The 17,745-nt window shown below is 46.9% G+C and overlaps 1 protein-coding gene across 1 annotated transcript in view; it reads left to right on the top strand.

Moving 5' to 3' along the window:
• Positions 1-465: 465 nt before the first annotated feature.
• MYO7B (myosin VIIB) overlaps positions 466-17,745 on the top strand; it is a 501,657-nt gene continuing 484,377 nt past the window's right edge. Inside the window, exon 1 of the mRNA XM_063915865.1 lies at positions 466-914. The gene's annotated coding sequence lies outside the window, so the exon portion shown is untranslated. The remainder of the gene's footprint in view (positions 915-17,745) is intronic.

Raw genomic sequence — 17,745 nt, forward strand, 5'->3', positions numbered from 1 at the left:
ACATAACAAGGCATTTTAATGATAATAAATACAAGTTAAATTTTTATGTTATATCATTTTCTAAGTGCGCCAACCAAGAAACAATTCTTTCTTATTCTTCTTTTTTCCTCTCCACCTACCAGATGAGCCACTGTTCCATGTTATAATGTTTTGTGGGAAGTTACATAGAAACATAGAATTTGTCGGCAGATAAGAACCACGTGGCCCATCGGGACGTGCAGTCAGGGGAGGCTCTGCCTCCCCTGTCATATTCTGGTCTGATGATTAAAATAATACAAAAGAGATGTATATAACACAGATTCTGTGTTATAACTTCTTTGTATTATTCTACTGTTTTTTTTGTAGTAAAAAACGTATCCAAACCTGGATGGGAGGCAGCAAGAGCACTGCCTCCAACTGACAATTAAAAACTGTACAAAGCGGGGGGCGGAGCCACAGTTGCAGGCAGGAAAAGCCCATTGGAAAAAGTGATGTAATGAGGCACCTCTAACTCTGCCTCAATGACAGGCAGATACAGGGACGGATCCAGAGGGAGCGTGACACTGCTGTCTGACCCTACCTAACTGGTTGCCATAACTGTCAGCTCTCCAGCTCCACCTCCAGCATTCTACCTGCAGGGCTAGGCTTGAAACGGATTGGTTCTCTGCACACATGTGACGTGTGCAGTGCTGAGGAGCCCACCCAGCAGCTAACGTGCTGGGCTCAGTGATGGCCCAGCTCTCAGTCCGGGGCCTGGAGGAGTCAGCGCCGCCGAGGAAAGATGCACCACCACAGTGACTGAGGCAACCAGCAAAGTCCCAGCCAGGTCAGCCACTGTGGGCACGAGGCGCCCAGCAAGGAGGATGTTAAATGAAGCGGAAGATGGCTCCATTGCCCTGGCCCCTACTTTCGTCAGTCTGGGATAGGATCAGTGGGTGAGTAGTGGTGCTGCTGGGTGTGGGGAGAAGGGGCAGGGCCAGAAATTGAAGGTTAGAAGGCTGCTGCTGAGGAGGGAAGTCTGGAGGGTTCCGGTATGAATGGTCGACCATGTTATGGTCGACAGTCATTAGGTCGACCACTATTGGTCGACATGGACACATGGTCGACACATGAAAATGGTCGACGCGTGAAAGGTCGACACATGAAAAGGTCGACATGAGTTTTTTTACTTTTTTTGGTGTAGTTTTTTGCGTAAAGTGACTGGGAACCCCAATTAGTGCAACGCGTCCCCTCGCATGGCTCGCTTCGCTCGCCATGCTTCGGGCATGGTGCCTTCGCTCCGCTACCGCTTCGCTCAGCACAGATTACCGTTCCAATCGTAGTCCACTTGGATCGTAAAGTATGGAAAAGTTCCCCAAAAGAAAAAAAAGTTAAAAAACTCATGTCGACCTTTTCATGTGTCGACCTTTCATGTGTCGACCATTTTCATGTGTCGACCATGTGTCCATGTCGACCATGTCAATGTCGACCAATAGTGGTCGACCTAATGACTGTCGACCATAACATGGTCGACCATGTGAACGGATACCAGTCTGGAGTGGGTGAGATCGGCTGCTTGCTGCTGCTGAGGCCTGGGGAGGGAGTGAACGAGGAGCAGAGTAGCGGTGCTGGGTGTACAGTAGCGCAAGCAGGGGGAAGGGGGTTTCTGAGTACTCAGAAACCCCCCCTGATCTGGCAAATTCTTGTTTTTAGAGACGGAGACAGCTTGGTATCTGTGTTAATACAAACCGCGATCGCTACCGCTACCGCGATCGCGGATCACAGCTTCTGCTGCTGCAGGGAGCTCTAGTCGTCAGAGCTCTCTGCACAGAATATACGCGGGAGCTTTTGTGCATGATCACATTATATCTACAGTGACCAGGTGGCCACCAGTCTCCTCCTCTCAGCCTGGGGTATGTGTGTGTGTTTATATGTACAGTATGGTATGTGTGTGTGTTGTGTAGGTGTGTGTCACACTGTATATAGATTTTTTTACACACACCCACCCACACTCTTTATTGCACTCTTTATTTTAAAGGCGTCATGTGTGTGCTACAGTATATATATATATATATAGATATATGTATATAATGTCAATGAGCCCGGTATTCATCCGCAATATAAGTTGGAAACTTTCCCGTTGCCCTCCGTAAAGGAGACCTCTGTAGCTCCCTCATATATACACGTGTACGGCGGCACTCAGATGAAATAAAGACAGGACAGCAGCCTCTGTAGCCAACGTTTCAAAGCCTCCGCTTTTTTGTCAGGGCATATAGCGGAGTCTTTGAAACGTTGGCTACAGAGGCTGCTGTCCTGTCTTTATTTCATCCGAGTGCCGCCGTACACGTGTGTGTGTGTGTGTGTGTGTGTGTGTGTGTGTGTGTGTGTGTATATATATATATATATATATATATATATATAAAATGTATTATATGCAGTTCATGAGGCAGCACTCCCATATGTAAATAACAGCCCTGATGCCTTCCGATGGTGCCTGCCGGCCAGGAGTCCATATGTGGCAAGTGATGTCGGTGGCACTCAGGTAATGAAAAGTCTTTTCACTACCTGAGTGCCACTGACACCGCTTCTTATATATGTATATATATAAAAAATACGGAACCCCCAAGTAAACCCTGCATTTGCCCCTGGTGTAGGTAGATCTGAGGAGGGGAGTAAGCGAGGTTGGCTGTTTCTCAGGGGTGGGGAGGGGGTGACTTGTCTACACTGAGACCAGAGGAGACTTTCAATTTTGGACCGTGCCTCCCCAGCCATTGAACTCACCGCACGTCACTGATCTAGTCTGCCCCTTACAGTTACAGTTGCTGATTACACGGTTATACAATCCGTTTTATGCTTCTGAAACAATCAGTTCCCTGCACTTCTAATAAGGTCCTTTTGCATGTGCTTTCAATATCTTGTCAATTGTCCCCATTTTTTTTAAACAATTTCACAATACTTATCTTTTTCCACTTACAACGTACTCCATGGGTCTCCTACTAACACATAGCTGTGTTGGTAAACTGTGCAGGGCCAGGTTAACTATATGGCGGATGGAGCTACTACTCCAGGCCTCCAAATAAAGATAGGCCCATCATCATGGCTGCATGATGATTATGATCAGCTGCCTAGCTGACCACACAGTCGGTCATAAGTAATATTGAAATTGTATTTCTAGTTTTTTTTCACAAAATTCAATTTTTTCTATTTTTATGTATGAAGGGAGACAATCGGTGGGAGATAAGGGAGACAAAGCTGTGACCATACCACATTGGTCACAGCTTCCACCCTCAGTACAGACCCTTGGACATGTTCGGCCCCAGGCCCATGTGGCCCTTATTCCGGGCCTGGGACTATGTGGCCATTAAATCGTCCTGTCCCCCATCACACTGTAACAAACCCTCCTGTGCTGTGCCCTTATGGTACTTTGCCAGCCCCTGATGTGCCAGATCACACTGATCTATGCCTTTCTGTACTCCAACCACACTGTGCCAGCCTCTCCTGTACCCCGATCCTTTTGTGACCGTTCATCCTGTGTCCCCAATCACACCGCTCTAGTTCCCCTGTGCCCCGGTCACACTGTGCTACCCTCTCCTGTGCCGTAATCATATTGTGTTAGCCCCTCCTGTGCCCCAGTACATATATGACAGCTCAAATCATCACAAAAATGTGTTTGCTGGCTCATTGTGAAGAGTTTTTTGTTGCTTTTCACCAAAATCTATCATCTAGACAACCTCTAGAAATCCTGACTTCACACCAGAGCAGCATCTGCACAGCTTGTGTGGTACCATATACAAAATGAATAATAGTAATAAAATTATAATATGACTACTACAGTTTTCCAAGAATAAATATATTCACTTTAAAAATGTACAATGCAAATCACGTACTTTTGTATTGTTCTTATAGTATTAGGGCCAATACATTTTGGAAGTTTAAAAAAAAACAAATGTTTTCAGCATAATGCCAAATAAAAATGAATAAAACCAGAAATGTATATGGAGGCTACTAATAAATATGGAGCTAATAAAAACAATAGTCATAATACCAATTATATTACAAATATTAAAAATATCAACATTAACAATAAAAATCACTGTATCATACAACGATATAAATGGTCATTAGCATGGTCTTTCGTAGCTACATATGTCTATATTATAACAAAAATGGATTAAGATAGGATAATATTCATGTGACTCATGTATTCATAAAGTAGAAATGTTTCTCAGGATTTGTGAGAATTGTGGCTGTAAAATAGGTACAGTAGGATTACCAGATTTAGCCATGCTGCCTGTTAAAAGTAGAAGAGGACAAAATGAGAGACTGCTGTTGCCTACTGCCAAAACACATTCACGTAAGCCCGATGTTACGTGAACCCAGAAGCTAAGCAATATGTGACCTGGCAGCACTTCGGATGGGAGACCAGGGGGGGTCATTCCGAGTTGATCGCTAGCTGCATATGTTCGCAGCGCAGTGATCAGGCAAAAAAACGGCAGTTCTGCACATGCGGCGCAATGCACACGCGCGTCGTACGGGCACAATGAACGATGTTGTTTTGCACAGGGTCTAGCGAAGCATTTCAGTCGCACTGGTGGCCGCAGAGTGATTGACATGAAGTGGGCGTTTCTGGGTGTCAACTGACCATTTTCAGGGAGTGTTCGGAAAAACGCAGGCGTGCCAAGAAAAACGCAGGCGTGGCTGGGTGAACGCTGGGCGGGTTTGTGACGACAAATTCCGAACTGAACAGTCTGAAATGATCGCAAGCGCTGAGTAGGTTTTGAGCTACTCTGAAACTGCACAAAAAAACTTTGTAGCAACTCTGCGATACAAGCGATCGCACTTCTGCTAAGCTAATATACACTCCCAGTGGGAGGCGGCATAGCGTTTGCACAGCTGCTAAAAACTGCTAGCGAGCGATCAACTCGGAATGACCCCCCAGGTGCTGTAGGCTTTTTGCAATTCAAAATATAGAAAAAAGGTCACACAGACAGACATACGTATTTTTGAGATCAATAATTTCAATAAATCACATAAAGTCCTTTCCCATATATTTAGATGTTGTTTTACATATCAATTTTATTATATGGGAGGTCCTCCTTGGAATAAATGATGAGCATGTAGAGACCAAAAGAAGGAAGTGTTCCCTATAGTGGGCACACTCGGACTCTGTGACAGTTAACTGAAAGTCAGATATCATTTATGATATCTGACCACAAATGTTAAAATATATCTTTTATTTATTTATATCATGAAACATCTGCGAAATTATTGTGCAAGTGAAAAAAGTGTAGATATAAACAAATGTGAAATAAAAGTTCAGCCACTGCAGACTTCAAATCATCACTCTCTCAAGTGTTCAACATGTATCCATTTTTATTACAATATTTTGATTCTTAAGGGGGCTATACACGGAGAGATCTGTGTATAAAATCTAAGCAATTTGACTAGGTTGCTTAGATTTTAAGCATGGATCTGTTGTGTGTATGCCCCCAGCGATAGCGATGCGCGGCCCAATCTAGCGGGTCGCTCACTTCACCGCTGTGTGAAGTGTGCGGCCCCACCGTGTCCCCCCGTCACTCAGCACATCGCACTGTGCTGAGCGCGGGGAGAGATGTGTGCTGAGCGGTCTGTGTTAAGATCGCTCAGCACACATCTCCCCCGTCAGTACCCCCCTTTAGTAAGTATCCTGATAAAAACAATTGTATTTATTAAAGATTACACTGTGAGATGATTAATTCCACTGTCTAGGACAGGGTTGCCTTCTAAATGTATTGTTTCTCTCTGTATTGACAGTGTGCGCACCACTGTGTCATCGAGTATCTTCTATATGTAGTTCCGTGTCCTATCTTTAGCATATCATACTTATCAGGTAAGTGTGGATGTCTGTGAGACAGACATCCCCACTTACCTGATAAGTATGATATGCTAAAGATACTGTTGTACTTTTTGAGTAACTCCCAGCCAGCGCAGCTGCTGCGGTTGGCTGGGAGTTGCTCGACGCTGCCCCTGGTCGCAACGGCTGCGTGTGACGTCATGCAGCCGCAGCGGCCCGCCCCCCACATTGTCCGGCCACGGCTGTGTTGGCCGGACCGCGCCCCCCAAAACGGCGGCCTTACGCCGCCGTGCCGCCCCCTCCCGCCCATCAACCGCCTCTGCCTGTCAATCAGGCAGAGGTGATCGCTAGGGAACGACGGCCTACGGCCGTCCGGCATGCGCAGTTCGAACCCGATCGCTGCGCTGCGAACTACTGCAGCGAGCGATCGTGTCGGAATGACCCCATTGTCTCTTTTTCAGCTGCTCATGTCATTAATTGGCTTGAGGATGGCAGTTCGAGATCAACCCACTGTCAAACATGGTGGCCACCTCCATCATAGTCATCTTCCTAAATATATAAAACATACTGACATATGTGAAAACTTCCAATACTGGAAGTCATCACAACAAGGACAATGTTGTCCAGAAAATCTATTGAACACCATATCAGTCAGGGTCAGAATAACAATGGGGTGGATGGGACTACAACTACAGGCCTCCCCATGAAAGTAAGCTCATCATCATGACAGCATCATTACCAGCCACCCATATGTTGGCCATAAATCATAAGTATTAAAACTGGATGTCAATTTTCATCCCAAACTGATGACATTTTTCTATTTTTACTAATTTAGTGTCAGGGTGTACACACCCACATAGCACTGGCCACGTCCACACAACACTGGCCACACCTCCTCTGCTTTCCACAATAGGTCCTTGATCATTTTTCGCTGCAGGCCCATGTAGGGCCAAATTAAAAGTCTTGGGATGGAGCAGTTGGGTGCGTGTGAACTGGGAGGAGGTGCACAGACCAAACCCTACCACAGCAGGCTAGCAGCAGTCCATTGTGCACCCTTCCACCCTCCCATCCAACATCTCACTAAGTGTTTGATGGGCACAGTAAAGGTGGAGGCTGCCATGCTTGCCTCCAGCAGTAGGGTGGGCCAGAGTTGATGTCAAGGGGCCGTCAGGAATCCTCCTTGCAGCGGGGACAGCTCTGACAGGGCGGGCCAGGGTTGTATCGGAGGGGGAGACCGAGATCCTGTGGTTGGCAGGGGCAGCTCAGGACAGTGAGCTTCACTGTGATTGTGACACAGTCAATAAGCTGCACTGTGCTGACGTTTCCATCAGTGCTGCACAACTTTTGGCCATATCACTGCCGGATGGCAGGGAAAGTTTCCTGTGGGGACTATCCGAGAAATAAAGGTGGGGAGAACACTGAAGCATAAACTGCTTTTCTCTTTAGGATAGATTGGATAAAAAAGTGGCTTTGAAGAAGGAAACAAAGATTGCCAGCTTCTTTGACGCTTGAGAGATTTATACCCTGTTCACACTGCAAAAAAAAACCGGTATCGACCCAGTATATTGCCGAGTAGACACGGGTCGCTGTGCAGTGTGAACGGGTCACTGCTGAATTCCCGGGTCACCTGACCCAGTAATTCAACCCGGAAATAAAGAAGGGTTATTCCCGGGTCAGGCGCAGTGTGAACGGGTCACCCGGGTCGATTCGACCCGGGACCCGTTTACAGAATAGGGATAGGCGGTGCTGGAGATGATCCAGCGTCGACTCTGCACCCACCCCATATGCTGCCTCTGTCCCTGCCCCCGGATGGCAACCCGGACTGTCACTATCAGTTCCAGATATTACCCTTTGGCCTCTCCACAGCGCCAAGGTTGTTCACCAAGGTCATGGCGGAGATGATGTTCCTCCTCCGGAAGCAGGGAGTGAACATAATTCCATATCTGGACGATCTCCTGATAAAGGCATCTTCCAGGGTGAGAGTGTTGCAGAGAATTGCTCTCTCAACTCAACTACTTCGGTATCACGGGTGGATCCTGAACCTTCCAAAGTCACATTTGGAGCCGACAAGGAGACTGTCTTTCCTGGGGATGATTCTCGACACGGAAATGCAGAGGGTATTTCTACCGGTGGAGAAAGCGTTGGTGATCCAATCAATGGTCCGGGATGTCCTGAGGCCAGCCCGGGTATCAGTTCATCAGTGCATACGCCTTCTGGAGAAGATGGTAGCCTCCTACGAGGCTCTACAGTACAGAAGATTCATGCACGGTTCTTCCAACTGGATCTCCTGGACAAGAGGTCGCGATCACATCTCCACATGCACCAGCGTATACGCCTGTCGCCAATAGCCAAAATTCACTCGTCTGGTGGCTCCAAACTCCTCACTTGCTCGAGGGATGCAGGTTCGGGATTCAGAATTGGATTCTTCTAACCACAGATGCGAGTCTCAGAGGTTGGGGAGCAGTCACCCAGGGGGAAAACTTCCAAGGAAGGTGGTCAAGTCAGGAATCTCTCCTTCCAATAAATGTTCTGTTACTGAGGGCCATATACAACCGCCTTATACAAGCGGTGCATCTTCTGTAAGATCAAGCCATTCAGGTTCAGTTGGACAATGGCACAGCGGTGTCCTACATAAACAGGCATGGCGGAACGAAGAGCAGAGCTGCAATGTCAGAGGTAACAAGAATCCTCCTCTGGGCAGGAAAACACAGTGGCGTTGTCAGCGATCTTCATTCCGGGAGTGGACAACTGGGAAGCGGACTTCCTCAGCAGACACGATCTCCATCCAGGAGAATGGGGACTCGACCCGGAGGTATTCGCAGAGGTAACAAGCTGATGTGGTGTACCTCAGATAGACATGATGGCCTCTTACCTGAACAAGAAGCTTCGGAGGTACTGCTCCAGGTCAAGAGATCCACAAGCAGTGGTAACTCTAATGAACTTGGTGTTCCAGTCGGTGTATGTGTTCCCTTCACTCCCACTCATCCCAAGGATTCTCAAACTAATAAAAAGAACAAGAGTTCAGGCGATCCTCATTGCTCCAGACTGGCCAAGAAGGGCTTGGTATGCGGATCTTCTGGAATTATTGCTGGAGGATCCGAGGCCTCTTCCTCTTCACGAGGACCTTCTACAACAGCGGCTGTTCACCTATCAAGACTTACCACGGCTACGTTTGAAAGCATTGAGGTTGAACGCCAGCTCTTACCTCGGAAAGGCATTCTGAACAAAGTCATTCCTACTCTGATTCAAGCTAGGAAGGGTGTAACGTCTAAGCATTACCATCAAATCTGGAAAAAGTATGTGTCTTGGTGTGAATCCAAGAAGTTTCCTACGGTGGAGTTTCAACTAGGACGGTTTCTCCTCTTTCTGCAAGCAGGCGTGGATGTGGGCCTACGCTTGGGCTAAATAAAGGTCCAGATTTCGACCTTGTCCATTTTCTTCCAGAAACAATTGGCTGCTCTCCCTGAGGTTCAGACATTTTTGAAAGGAGTTCTGCACATCCAACCATCCTTTGTGCCTCCTGCGGCACCTTGGGATCTTAGGTGGTCATTCCGAGTTGTTTGCTCGTTGCCGATTTTCGCTATGCTGCGATTTGTTGCTAAATGCGCATGCGCATGGTACGCAGCGCGCATGCGCAAAGTTATTTAACACAAAACTTAGTAGATTTGCTGGTGTTCGTACAACGCTTTTCAGTCGCACTGCTGTTTGGTAAATGATTGACAGGAAAGGGGCGTTTCTGGGTGGCAACTCAGCGTTTTCCGGGAGTGTGCTAAAAAACGCAGGCATGTCAGGGAAAAACGCGGGAGTGTCTGGAGAAACGGGGGAGTGGCTGGCCGAATGCAGGACGTGTTTGTGACGTCAAACCAGGAACTAAACGGACTGAGCTGATCGCAATCTGTGAGTATGTCTGGAGCTACTCAGAAACTGCAAATAATTATTTAATAGCAATTCTGCTAATCTTTCGTTGGCAATTCTGCTTTGCTAAGATGCACTCCCAGAGGACGGCGGCCTAGCGTTTGCAATGCTGCTAAAAGCAGCTAGCAAGCAAACAACTCGGAATGACCACCTTAATGTGGTGCTGCAGTTCCTGCAATAGGATTGGTTCAAACCTTTACAGGAGGTGGACGTAAAGTTTCTTACTTGGAAGGCGGTCACACTGTTGGCATTGGCATCTGCAAGACGTGTGTCAGAATTGGGGGCAATGTCGCACACGAGCCCCTACTTGATTTTCCATGAGGATAGAGCTGAGCTCAGAACGCTTCAGCAATTTCTTCCAAAGGTTGTGTCAGCTTTTCATATCAACCAACCTATTGTGGTGCCAGTGGCTACTGACACCTCAGTTACCTCAAAGTCCTTGGATGTTGTGAGGGCTTTGAAGATATATGTGAAGACACCTTCTCGTCACAGGAAGTCGGACGCACTATTTGTCCTTTATGATCCCAACATGATTGGGTATCCTGCTTCTAAGCAGACGATTTCTCGCTGGATCAGGCTTACTATCCATCAGGCTGGATTGCCGATTCCAAGATCTGTTCAAGCCCACTCTACTCGTAAGGTGGGTTCTTCCTGGGCGGCTGCCCGGGGTGTCTTGGCTTTACAGCTTTGCCGGGCAGTTACTTGGTCAGGGTCGAACACGTTTGCTAAGTTCTACAAGTTCGATACTTTGGCCGCTGAGGACCTTAAGTTTGGCCAATCTGTTCTGCAGGAACCTCAGCACTCTCCCTCCCGTACTGGGAGCTTTGGTACTTCCCCATGGTACTAAATGGAACCCCAGAAACCTCTAGGATGTAAGAGAAAATAGGATTTTAAATACATACCGGTAAATCCTTTTCTCGTAGTCCATAGGGGATGCTGGGCGCCCGCCCAGTGCTTCGTATTCCTGCATTGTTACTTCGTTAAGTATTGTTGGTTCAGTCATTGTTGAATCGTTTCAAGTTGGTTAGCATGGCTTTCTTTTTGTCGTGTGTGAGCTGGTGTGAATCTCACCACTATCTGTGTATCTCCTTTTCTCGAAGTATGTCCGTCTCCTCGGGCACAGTTTCTAAACTGAGTCTGGTAGGAGGGGCATAGAGGGAGGAGCCAGCCCACACTATTAAACTCTTAAAGTGCCCATGGCTCCTAGTGAACCCGTCTATACCCCGTGGTACTAAATGGATCCCCAGCATCCTCTACGGACTACGAGAAAAGGATTTACCGGTAGGTATATAAAATCCTATTTTTATGATTGGCAGCCAATAGCACTGGTTTTGCCTGTCACTTTGACCATAAATAATTTGATTTGGTCCTAGACCGCCAACCTCAGGCACCCCTGCAATAGCTTCTAGCATTCCAGGGTGCCTAGGCACACTGGGGGTCATTCTGACCTGATCACTCGCTGCAGTTCTTCGCAGCGCAGCAATCAGGTCAGAACTGCGCATGCACTGGCGCATGGCTGACAGCCGACTGCTGTCGTTGCCTAGCGATCGTCTCTGCCTGATTGACAGGCAGAGGCGGTCGCTGGGCGGGAGGGTGTGGTACGGCGGCGTTTGGCCGCCGTTTGGAAGGCGCGGTCCGGTCAACGCAGGTGTGGCCGAACCGTGCGGGGGCAGGCCGCACCAGCTGCGTGACGTCACATGCAGCCGCTGCGCTGGCCGGAAGCTACTCCTGAAGTGCAAAAGCATCGCCGCTGTGCGATGCTTTTGCACTTCTGCGACGGGACAGGGACTGACATGCGGGGCGGGCTAGCCCTGTGCTGGGCGTCCCCCCACATGTCTGTGTTCCTGATCGTAGCTGTGCTAAATTTAGCACACCTACGATCAAGTCGGATCCACCCCCACAGTTTGGGAACCACTGATATAGGTGCTTATTAAAAAAATTGTAAAAACTGTGAAGAATGTTTGTTTTTCTTACTTTTAGTTCTGATTTTTTTCTCTGGGGTATCTTTTTTTTACATTTTGAATTTTATTTTTACAAACTCATTTGTACAGTATTTAGCAAAAGTCCCTGCATAAGATTTGTGTGGAAGCACACATCCAGTACACTTTTGTAAAACACACATCCATGCAGTAACCATGACACCGGCAGTGAAATGGTTGCTATATATTAATTTATGGCTGTGTAAATGAGGTAAGGGACAGGGATTAGTTTGAGTACAAGAAGAGCAAAGTCCACTTTCTAGAGGAGACAGAGACATGAGAACAGTGACAAGTGAATCTTTTGCCTGCAAATCTGTCAAGCAAGCACACACACAAGGTAAACGATTATTATTCTTATTATTAGTATTATTCTTATACTTTATTTATATGGTGCCACAAGGGATCCGCAGTGCCATTACACACAGTACTTAATCAAATGATCAAACAAGAAAACAGCACTTACAGTTCAAGACAATATAGGACAGGTATGGAAAACCAGGGGTTAGGTGTCATCAAAGGGAATATGGAGTATATGATAGTGTAAGTAAGAAAACGAAAGGCACATGAGGAAATAAGGCCCTAAACGATATGCAACATACTGTATGTGGATGCAGCACAGAGTGATCATTATAATCATAAAGGAAAATAAATGTTTGATTTTACAGTTGTATTCCTTGATCTTGGGTTAGAGGGAGATAAGCCATCATTACATATAGAACCATATATTTTGCTTAGAAGTCATTTGTGTTCGTTGCGCTGTCAGCAATCAACACAAATGATGAAACTATACTAATAAACTCCACAACCCAAATTTCTGATGCATGATATTGACCTTTGGCATGTGATTATGAAGTAAAAAATTTTCGTATTTTTTGATGAGTTGTCACAGGTGGGGGCTAAACCATTGAGTGACATTCTGTATTATGTAATTTGCCATGTTAGCCAGGAAGAAGACGTATTATATCAGTGTTGGTTGCTATTAAAGCCAGGGGCGTAGCCAGAAGTTTGTGAGCCCCATAGCAACATTTTGAAGGGCCCTCCGTCCCAATGCTTCTAGAGAGACACTTCTCTGCAGCAGTTGTTCATTTTATGCCCTATAATAATGCCCTAGTTCATTTTCTGACCCATAGTAGAGCTTTATTTAATGTTATGCCCCATAGTAGTGCCCTAGTTTCTTCACAGTAGTGCTTAAGTTTACCCTATGTCACATTTCAGAGCTGCGAGTACACATTATGCAGCACAGTACCTCCAATTCACTTTATGATATATAGTGCTCCCCGTTCATATTGTGCCTCATTACAGTGCCCCAGTTAATATTATATAACATTAAAATGCCCTACATGCCACACTACAATGAGCAGGTCCAGGGGCATACCTAGATATATTGTAGGCCCCAAGGATAAAGATAACGTACTAGCCAATGGCAAAAATGTATATCACATGTAACTTTGACAGGGCAGGTGGGCCCCTCTCCGCTCTGGGCCCCATAGCACTGCACTGCCTGCCCCTATGGTAGCTATGCCCTTGATTAAAGCTATTCAGAATGTATTTGTTTTTGCAATGGTATATTTGTTTGCATCCTAAAAGTTTTTGTCAGTCTATACCACTTGTAAGGTTATTCATATGTATTACAATGTTTCATGTTACCTTATATTGACTCATTAAACAAACAAGTTATGTCCAATACTTTTCATATACTGCTTTATACCATAATAATACAAAAAATACATTATAGAGGCTCAGTTTGTTTTTCTAGATAAACAATAAATAGAGTGCAAATAAGTGTTTCTCTGCAGGGTCCAGAGGGCGCCGCACCATGGCAAGATCCGCCACTGTGCCCCCCGCTGTGCCGCCGCTGGTCCCCCGCTTTGAAGGGAACCAGACGCTACGCGTCTAGTTTCCCTTCATGGAGAGGACCTGTGTAGTGCGGTGCGCGATGACGTCATCGCGCACCGCACAGCAAAGGTCCTCTCCATCAAGGGAAACGTCTAGTTTCTCTTCATGGAGAGGACCTTTGCTGTGCGGTGCGCGATGACGTCATCGCGCACCGCACAGCATAGTGGCACAGACACTAGGGGTCATAATTGACCTCTAGTGTCTATGCTGTGCTATGGGAGAGACGTAATGACGTCTCTCCCATAGATCCGAGGACTGGAGAAGAGCGGCACTGGCGGAGGAGGAGGTCTGGAATCAGGAGCGGGGATTGTAAGTATACTTTTATGTTATTTTTATTTTTCTTCCAGCTGCGCTACAGGGGCACAAATGGGGGCGTAACTGACCACGCCCCCATATGAAGCCACACCCCTATTTTTGCCCGGGGCGCCACAAGGGCAAGAACCGGCCCTGCCCACAGGTTATCCACAGGATAACATTGGGATATGAGGTAGCGACAGCGGATTGGCACCAAACGATCAAAGCTTTCGGCCTCCCAGAATGCAACGTGCCCGTCCCTATTTTCCTGCCTCCTGGCTCAGGCAATTCAGTTTTTTTATTTGGTGCAGCAGGAGCCGGGCCATGGTCAGTGGGCTGCTGGTTTTTAGCAGCTATAAGCTTTTTTTATTTTATTTTTGTAGTCTTACTATATTTTTGTAGTGATCTTTCTAAAAAAGCGTCTTATATGCCGGGTCGCTACAACTCTTACCCACATGTACAGTGCGGACGTCTGTGTAAGATATACTAGCAAATCCAGCAGATGTCATCAGCCTGTGGCCGTAGCACGGGGAGAAGGTAAGGCGTTGGTTCCACTTAGTAGGGGAAACACGAGACACAGCCGCACTGTTTCGGGGTGAAGACTACAGAACAGTCGCTGCGTGGCTGCCACCTTGGGTGCACTGGTGCTAGGCCTCAGGGATCATAGGCTCCAGGGGTAGTATGAGGCCGCGATTCCTAGGGTTGATGTCAGCAGTGGGGAGTAAGACGATCGCTTCGTCGCCCCTCCCCCCGGTTCATGACCAGTTTCCTCCGAGTTTCCTGCCATGAACTGAGTTCCCGCTTCCGTCTGAGATGCTGTGTATCTAAAAGGACCCAGTCGCAGCATAGGCAACTGTGTGATTGCTGGTGCATCGGTGTTCACTTGGGCGTCTGTGTTCACTGTAGGTTCACGGGGCGATTGTGTACACTAATAGCTTCTGGATACACTCAGCGTTCACTAACATATTGATCGATCCTGGAAGCGGGCTGAAGTCTCCACTGTATCCCACTCTCCTGATCCGGGTGATACAGCACTAAGTCTCTATCTACCTTTGTACGAATAGTTGGATAAGTGCCTGATGCATATGAGTCTGTAAACTATTACTGCTGTTTTCTTTCGCTGTGTGACTGAATACGTTTAAACTCCTATATAAGGTAATGCAGTAATATGTTTCTCCTACATACTTGAAATGTATCTGTAGTTGATTATGTGCTCATATTGCATATTATACTAATGTATAACCTGTGACTGATTGCTAGTGTGATTGCTGACTTTACTATTTTCTGTGTATTCCGATCCTCAATGCTGGTGCAAAGCAAGGAGGGATCGGATTGTATGTCACTAACAAATTTTAAAGTGATTGCAGTCACAATTTGTGTAATAACACTGTAAAGGTGTGTGATTATTTATCATGTCTAAGAGAGGCAAGGGTGAGGAGGATACACTCTCCACAGCAGCACCAACACTCATGTCATGTATGTCTTGCAAAGCTGGTTTAACCTCTCAGGATCTGGTTCAAAATGGATTATGTGCAAATGGTTTTTGCTTTCACCAAAGCCTCTTGAATAATCCGAGGCAGGCACAGGTTCAGGTTGAACCCCCATGGGCTACTTTTGCACAGACATTATCCAGTATAGCTGAGTGGATAATGCCATCTCCTATACCAGAGATAAGTTACTCTATTAACCCTTATATGCAACATTCCACCAAATGGGTTATCACATCAAGTACAGGAATCGTCAGCCACTCAACAGAAACAGGCTGAAAGGCCGGTGGTAAGTAAATCACATAGATATGAAACAACATCTTCACAGTCTACACATGTTTCAAATGAGGACTCATCGGAGGATGAGGACTCATCGCACTTCGGGGCTGCAAACAAAGACAAGGAGGAAGACCTCAGCTTAGTGGAAATGCCTGAGCTAATTAGTTCTATGAAAGCCATTCTATCCTTAGAGGAGGCAGTAGACTTTGTTAAAATCTAAGGCACCTGTGTTTAAACGTCCCATTATCCTCTTCCGGCAGGGGACTGTTTAAAAAGGGAGGTGGCTCCCAAAGTAGATACGCATGTCATCCGATTGGTGCGAAAATCTACATTACCTCTGCCTTCAACATCATTAATTGATGTCACGGATAGGAAAATAGATGGTTTTCTAAAAACAATCATAAGACCAGCCATGGCTTCGGCTTTGATGGCAAAAGCAGTGGCAGCCTGGGTTGATGCATTGGGGGATGACCGTTCAATAGCATCTAGAGAGCAAAATTCCCATATTGCACATATCAAACAGGCAGCTATTATTGTGGAAGAAGCAGCCTTGGATATGGGTACAATTGCCTCTCAGACATCAGCCTCGGCAGTAGCAGCTCGCAGAGCGGTTTGGCTACGTACATGGAAAGCTGACTTAGAATCTAAGAAGGCTCTGGAGTCTTTGCCTTTACTGGAGATATTCTTTTTGGTAAATAATTAAACAGTATTTCTGCAGCGGGGTACACTGAGTTCCACAAGGAATACATCGGGGGTGTAGAGATGGATCTTGATCCAGAGGCACCAACAGGCTAAAGCTTTAGACTGTCCCAGAATGCATTGCGGGGCCTCCTCTATAACCCCGCCTCCAGGCACTGTGAGCTCGGTTTTAGAGTTGGTGCCTGCATGAAGCAGGTCACTTAACACGGGGCCTGTAGACTTCAAGGGCAGCAGCACTTCATATGTCAGTGTGACATACTGTGCTGCAGCTCCATCACCTCCCCAGCAGCGTTGCATACTCCCGCTGGCTCTGTTCCTGGGTACTTGCGGCGGAGACGCTCCGTCTCTAGGCACACGGTCGCAGACACTCTCCAGGTTCGTGTGGCTGCTACATAAGGGAAGAGGTAAGAGGGTCCCCCAGGCGGGACCTGCCATTAAATCGCGTTCCGATCGCAGTCTAGGGAGACGGACTGCAACGCTGGCGTGGACACTGTCACCGAGCAGGGACCCCACTGTATCCACCAGGTCATAGGAGTACAGGTCGGATATACTAATTTCCATTTTAATAAGACTCCATAGTACCTGGTAGTGAAGTCCAGCATAGGGGAGCCGGCGCTTGACCTGTAGCCTCTCCCCCGGCCCAGGGCGCCACCTACTGCTGGTGTTCCCGCCCTGGAGCTGCCTCACACTCTCCCTCTCTCCCTGACTGAGATGCTGGGCACCATTTTCTAAAATAGATGCGACTGGTCTCCGGGACTGCAGGGCAAGGTCTCCTTTGTAAACCTGTCTGTACATCAGCACCGTGGTTTTACAAACACTTAAGTATTCTACATGTCGATATTAAGACAGCGTTGGTTAAGAACAAGTTTACCTGTGACAGAATATATTGTACGAGTATTCTGATATATACATCTGGTCTCAGACCGCGCATTGTTTTATATATATATATATATATATATGGTAGAGTCCGAACAATCAAATGCTCCAGACAGGCACGGCACTCCAGGACTAAGTGTAAAGATATTTAATGATCCAGCTTCAAAGCACAAGCATGTTACAATGCTGCATTTCGGGCCATGCAAGGCCCTTCATCAGGTAATGCTGGTGCTGGCAACAAAACGAACAAACATACATAGAACATAAAACTCACCTATATAGCGTCCCCATGTCGGCGTCTTCGGCTGCGGAACAGCGCGGGACTTCCGGTCAGTGCAGGACGCCTGAATGATGACATCATTGGGAAGCGGCGGTAACCACAGCAACCCGACGCTCGGAGGTACAGACGCTGTCCCCGGCCGTGCTGCCTGACAGGGGGAGGCTATAAAACATAAATACATACAGCAAACGTGAAAATACAGAACCAAAAAACATATATTAAATAAACATAGTGTTAAAGTGTTAAAGT

This window comes from Pseudophryne corroboree, chromosome 4, assembly GCF_028390025.1.
Source record: "Pseudophryne corroboree isolate aPseCor3 chromosome 4, aPseCor3.hap2, whole genome shotgun sequence".
NCBI lineage: Eukaryota > Metazoa > Chordata > Amphibia > Anura > Myobatrachidae > Pseudophryne > Pseudophryne corroboree.